This window comes from Neovison vison, chromosome 1, assembly GCF_020171115.1.
Source record: "Neovison vison isolate M4711 chromosome 1, ASM_NN_V1, whole genome shotgun sequence".
Taxonomy (NCBI): Eukaryota; Metazoa; Chordata; class Mammalia; order Carnivora; family Mustelidae; genus Neogale; species Neogale vison.
Genome location: NC_058091.1, coordinates 159,339,769 through 159,346,408, shown reverse-complemented (window position 1 = coordinate 159,346,408; position 6,640 = coordinate 159,339,769).

Genomic DNA, 6,640 nt, shown 5'->3' with positions numbered 1-6,640 from the left:
GTCCACACTACCTGAAGCAATCTACAGATTTAATGGAATAACCATCAATATACCAACAGTATATTATGGTATTAGAACAAACCATCCTAGGGAGCCTGGGTGACTCGGTGGGTTAAGCCTCTGCCTTGGCTCAGGTCATGATCTCAGGGTACTAGAATTGAGTCCTGCATTTGGCTCTCTGCTCAGCAGGGAGCCTGCTTTCTCTTCTCTGCTTGCCTCTTTGCCTACTTGTGATTTCTCTCTCTGTGTGTCAAATAAATAAAAATCTTTTTTTTTTTTTTAAAGAACAAACTGGGTGCCTGGGTGGCTCACTGGGTTAAAGCCTCTGCCTTCGGTTCATGTCATAATCCCAGGGTCATGGGCTTGAGCCCCGCATTGGGCTCTCTGCTCTGCAGGGAGCCTGCTTCCTCCTCTCTCTCTGCCTGCCTCTCTGCCTACTTGTGATTTCTGTCTGTTGAATAAATAAATAAAATCTTAAAAAAATAAAAAAGAACAAACTATCCTAATATTTGTATGGAACCATGAAATATCCTGAATAGCCAAAGTGATCTTGAAAAAGATATGCCGAAGGTGTCAAAATAGGATATGTCAAGTAATATCACAAAGTTGAAGTAATCATCACAGTATTATACTGGTACAAAAGAAATGGACATATAGATCAATAGAATGTTACAGAAAGCCCAGAAATAAAAACATGATTATATGGTCACTTAATCTTCAATGAAGTAGGCAAAAATATACATTAGGGAAAAGGAAGTTCCTTGAATAAATGTTCTTGTAAAAACTAGACAGGTACACACCAATGAATGAAACCAGATACTTTCTTAAATTAATTTAATCTATTTAATTCATTATTAATTAACTAATTAATAATTATATAATAGTCATAAATGCATAAAATATATTAAATATATAATAATTAATTATATATTTATATTACTGTTTATTATCTATAATAATTGATTATTAATTAATAATATTATTAAAATTGTGTTATTTTATTAATTTAAATTAATTTAAAAATTAATTTAAGATGTACAAAGTACCCAAATATGATAACTGAAATCATAAAAAAACCTGAAAGAGAGCACAAAAGGTAATTTTTTTGTCATTGGCTATAACAACACCTTTCTAGATATGCCTCCTGAGGCAAGAGAAGGAAAAGCAAAAATAAACTATTGGGACTACATAAAAATAAAATGTTTCTGCACAGCAGAGGAAACAACCAACAAAACGAAAACACAACCTACTGAATAGTAGGATATATTTGCAAAGATCATATTTAAGAAAGGATAATTATCTAAAATATGTAAAAAACATGTACAACTAAATGACATAAAAACAAAACCTGACTTTTAAAATGGGCAGAAAACATGGAGACATTTCTTCAAAGAATACATCCAGGAGGTCAATAGACATATGAAAAGATGTTCAACATCACTCATCATCACAGAAGTGCAAATTAGAACCACAATGAAGTAACTCCTCATATCTATCAGAATGGCTAAAATGGAAATCAGAAAACAAAATAAGTGTTGATGAGAATGTGGAGAAAATGGAGTGCTTATGCTAGTGCTGATGGGAATGCAAACTGGAATAGCCACTGTGGGAGTTTGTATGGACATTCTTCAATAAATTATGAGTAATCCAATTATGGCACTACTGTTTATTTCCTTAAAGGATGCAAAATTACTAATTCAGAAGGAAATATGGACCCTTATGTTTATTTCATAATTAATTATAAGAAATAAATTATGGTAGACACCTAAAGTACATTGATAAATGAATGGGTAATGAAGAAATAGTATGTATTGTGCAATTGCAGGGTCATAGGGAAGCTCTATTTTTAATTTCTTAAGGAATCTCCACACTGTTTTCCAAAGTGGCTGTACCAACATGCATTCCCACTAATAGTGTAAGAGGGTTCCCCTTTCTGCACATCCTATCCAACACACATTGTTTACTGTCTTGTTAATTGTGGCCATTTTAAGTGTCTCAATGTGGTTTTGATTTGAATTTCCCTGATGGCTAATGATGATGAACATTTTTCATGTGTCTGGTTAGCCATTTGTATGTCTTCATTGGAGAAGTGTCTGTTCATGTCTTCTGACCTTTTTTTGACATGATTATTTATTTCGTGTGTGTTGAGTTTGAGAAGTTCTTTATAGATCTTGGATATCAGCCATTTGTCTGTAGTGTCATTTGCTAATATCTTCTCCCATTCCATGGGTTACCTCTTTGTTCTGTTGACCGTATTCTTTGCTGTGAAGAAGCTTTTGATCTTGATGAAGTCCCAAAAATTAATGTTTGCTTTTGTTTCCTTTGCCATTGGAGACATATCTTGAAAGAAGTTGCTGTGGCTGATATCGAAGGATTCTGATGGATTCCTGTTTCATGTTGAGGTCTTTTATTCATTTCGAGTTTATCTTTGTGTATGGTGTAAGAGAATGGTAGAGTTTCATCCTTCTACATATAGCTGTCCAATTTAACCAGCACCATTTATTGAAGAGACTGTCTTTCTTCCACTATATATTTTTTCAGCTTTGTCGAAGATTATATGACCATAGAGTTGAGGGTCCTTATCTGTGTTCTCTACTCTATTCCCCTGGTCTATTTGTGTTAGCACCATGCTGTCTTGGTGATCAGAGCTTTCTAGGAAAGCTTAAAATCAGGCAACATGATGCCTCCAGCTTTGTTTTTCTTTTTCAACATTTCCTTAGCAATTTGGGGTCTCCTCTGGTTCCATACAATTTTTAGGATTATTTGTTCTAACTCTTTGAAAAATGCTGGTGGGATTTTGATTGGAATGGCATTGAAAGTATAGATTGCTGTAGGAAGTATAGACATTCTAAAAATATTTTTTCCCATCCCTGAGCATGGAATGGTCTTCAATCCTTTTGTGTCTCCTTCAATTTTTTTTTCATGAGTGTTCTGTAGTTCCTTGAGTACTGATCCTTTACCACATTAGTTAGGTTTTTGCCCAGGTATCTTATGGTTCCTGGTACTATAGTAAATGGAATAGAGTCTCTAATTTACCTTTCTGTGTTTTCATTGTTAATATATGGGAAAGCAATGGATTTCTATACATTGACTTTGTATCCTGCCACATTACTGAATTTCTGTATGAGTTCTAGTAGTTTGGGGGTGGAGTCTTTTGGATTTTCCATATAAAATATCATGTCTTCTGTGAAGAGAGAGAGAGTTTGACTTCTTTATTGCCAATTTGAATGCATTTAATTTCTCCTTGTTTTCTGATTGCTCTTGCTAGGACTTCTAATACTATGTTGAACAAGAATGGCGAGATAGGGCATCCTTGTCATGTTCCTGATATCAGAGGGAAGGTTATCAGCTTTTTCCAATTGAGGACGATATTTGCTGTGGGTTTTTCATAGATAGATTTTATGAAGTTGAGGAATGTGCCCTCTACCCCTATACGTTGAAGCTTTTTAATCAGGAATGGATGCTGTATCTTATCAAATGCTTTTTTTCTGCATTAATTGAGATGGCCTTGTGATTCTTCTCTCTTCTCTTATTGATTTGTTCTATCACACTGATAAATTTGCACATGTTGAACCACATCTGCATCCCATGGATAAATCCGACCTGGTCATGGTAGATAATCTTTTTAATGTATTGCTGAATCTTATTAGCAAGAATGCTGTTGAGAATATTATCATCAACATTCATCAGGGATATTGGCCTGAAATTCTCCTTTTTGGTGGGGATTTTGCCTGGTTTGGGGATCAGGGTAATTCTGGCTTCATAGAAAGAGTGTGGAAGTTTTCCTCTTGTTTCAATTTTTGGAAACAGCTTCTGGAGAATAGGTATTATTTCTGCATTGAATGTTTGGTAGAATTCCCCAGGAATCCATCAGGTCCTGGGCTCTTGTTTTGGGGGAGTGTTTTGTTCACTGCTTCAATCTTGTTACTAGATATTGCTCTATTCAGATTGTTGATTTCTTCCTGATTCAGTTTTGAAAATTTATAGGTTTCCAGGAAGGCATCCATTTTATCTAGGTTGCTTGACTTATTGGCATATAACTGTTGATAATAATTTCTGAGGATTGTTTCTATTTCCTTGGTGTTAGTCATGATCTCTCCCTTTTAATTCACGATTTTATTAATTAGGGTCTTCTCCCTTTTCTTTAGGATTAGTTTGGACAATGGCTTATTGATCTTATTGATTCTTTCCAAAAACTAGCATCTAGTTTCATTGATGTGTTCTACTTTATCTCTAGTATCTATGTCATTGATCTCTGCTCTAATCTTGATTATTTCCCTTCCGTTTGTGGAGTTGTCTTTTTTTTTTTATAACAATTTTTTTTCAATTTATTTATTTTCAGAAAAACATTATTCATTATTTTTTCACCACACCCAGTGTTTTAATTAGTTGTTGATTCTCCAGTTCTTTAAGGTGTAAAGAGAGCTGGTGTATTCTGGATTTGGTATTTATCTCAAGGATACAGATGTAGTGAAAAGAAGGGTCATCTGTACCCAATGTTCATAGAAGCAGTGGCCACAGCAGCTAAACTGTGGAAAGAATCAAGATGTCATTTAAAAAATGAGTGGATAAAGAAGATTTGGTCCATATATACTATTGAGTGTTATGCCTCCATCAGAAAGGAAGAATACCCGGGCGCCTGGGTGGCTTGGTGGCTTGGGCCGCTGCCTTCGGCTCGGGTCATGGTCTCAGGGTCCTGGGGTCGAGTCCCGTGTCAGGCTCTCTGCTCAACAGGGAGCCTGCTTCCTCCTCTCTCTCTCTGCCTGCCTCTCTGCCTGCTTGTGATCTCTCTCTGTCAAATAAATGGATAGAATCTTAAAAAAAAAAAAAAAGGAAGAATACCCAAACTTTTTATCAACATGGAGGGACTAGAAGAGATTATGCTGAGTGAAATAAGTCAAGAAGAGAGAGTCAATTATCATATGGTTTCAATTATTTTTGGAGCATAAAGAATAACAAGGAGGACATTGGGAGGTAGATAGGAAAACTGAATTAGGGAAGTTGGAGGGGGAAATAAACCATGATAGACTTTGGACTATATGAAACAAACTGAGGGTTTTGGAGGAGAGGTGGATAAAGGGTTGGGTGAGCCTGGTGGTGGATATTATGGAATGCATGTATTGCATGGACCATTGGGTGTGGTGCTTAAACAATGAATTATGGAACACGGAGAATAAATTAAATAAAAAAGATTAAAAAATCAGTCAATGACATACACAAAATAAAGAAAATGGCTTATAAATTTTAAAAAATAATAATATGTATATTCAGTGAAATATTATTCAGTCATAAAAGAGAGTAAAAACATGGGTAGATGTATAAAGTATAATGTTAGTTCAAATAAATCAGTCAAAAAAAAAGACAATTCCCATATGCTTTAAGTCTTATATTGAATTTCAGAAACAAAAAAGCAAATACAGGGAGTTAAATGGACATACCATTAAAGAAACTCTCAGCTCTAGGGAAGAAACTGGTGATTACCAGAAGGGAAGTTGAAGGAGAAGGATGAAATAGGTAAAGGGAATTAAGAGTACACTTAACTTGATGAGCACTGGCTAATATATTGAATTGTTGAATCATTATATATTACACCTTGAAACTAATATGACATTGAATGTTAACTACACATCAATTAAACAAAATGAAATAAAAGATATACCTAAAATTGGAGAAAAAATTATCTGCTAAAATTACCACTTCATTCTCTCTTGTTTTCTTTCTTATTTTTAATTTATTTTTTATTTATTTTAAGCATAACAGTATTCATTATTTTTGCACTACACCCAGTGCTCAATGGAATCCATGCCCTCTATAATACCCACCACCTGCTACCCCGACCTCTCACCCCTCACCCCTTCAAAACCCTCAGATTGTTTTTCAGAGTCCATAGTCTCTCATGGTTCACCTCCCCTTCCAATTTCCCCCAACTCCCTTCTCCTCCCTAACTCCCCATGTTCTCCATGCTATTTGTTATGCTCCACAAATAAGTGAAACCATATAATAATTGACTCTCTCGGCTTGACTTATTTCACTCAGCATAATCTCTTCCAGTCCCGTCCATGTTGCTATGAAAGTTGGGTATTCGTCCTTTCTGATGGAGGCATAATACTTCATAGTGTATATGGACCACATTTTCCTTATCCATTCATCTGTTGAAGGGCATCTTGGTTCTTTGCACAGTTTGGCAACTGGAGCCATTGCTGCTATAAACATTGGGGTACAGATGGCCCTTCTTTTCACGACATCTGTGTCTTTGGGGTACATACCCAGGAGTGCAATGGCAGGGTCATAAGGAAGCTCTATTTTTAATTTCTTGAGGAGTCTCCACACAGCCTCTCCAAAGAGGCAGGCTGCACCAACTTGCATCCCCACCAACAGTGGAAGAGGGTTCCCCTTTCTCCACATCCACTCCAACACATATTGTTTCCTCTCTTGCTAATTTTGGCCATTTTAACTGGTGTAACGTGATATCTCAATGTGGTTTTAATCTGAATCTCCTTGAGGGCTAGTGATGATGAACATTTTTTCATGAGTCTGATAGCCATTTGTATGTCTTCATTGAAGAGGTGTCTGTTCATATCATCTGCCCATTTTTTGATGTGATTGTCTGTTTTGTGTGTGTTGAGTTTGAGGAGTTCTT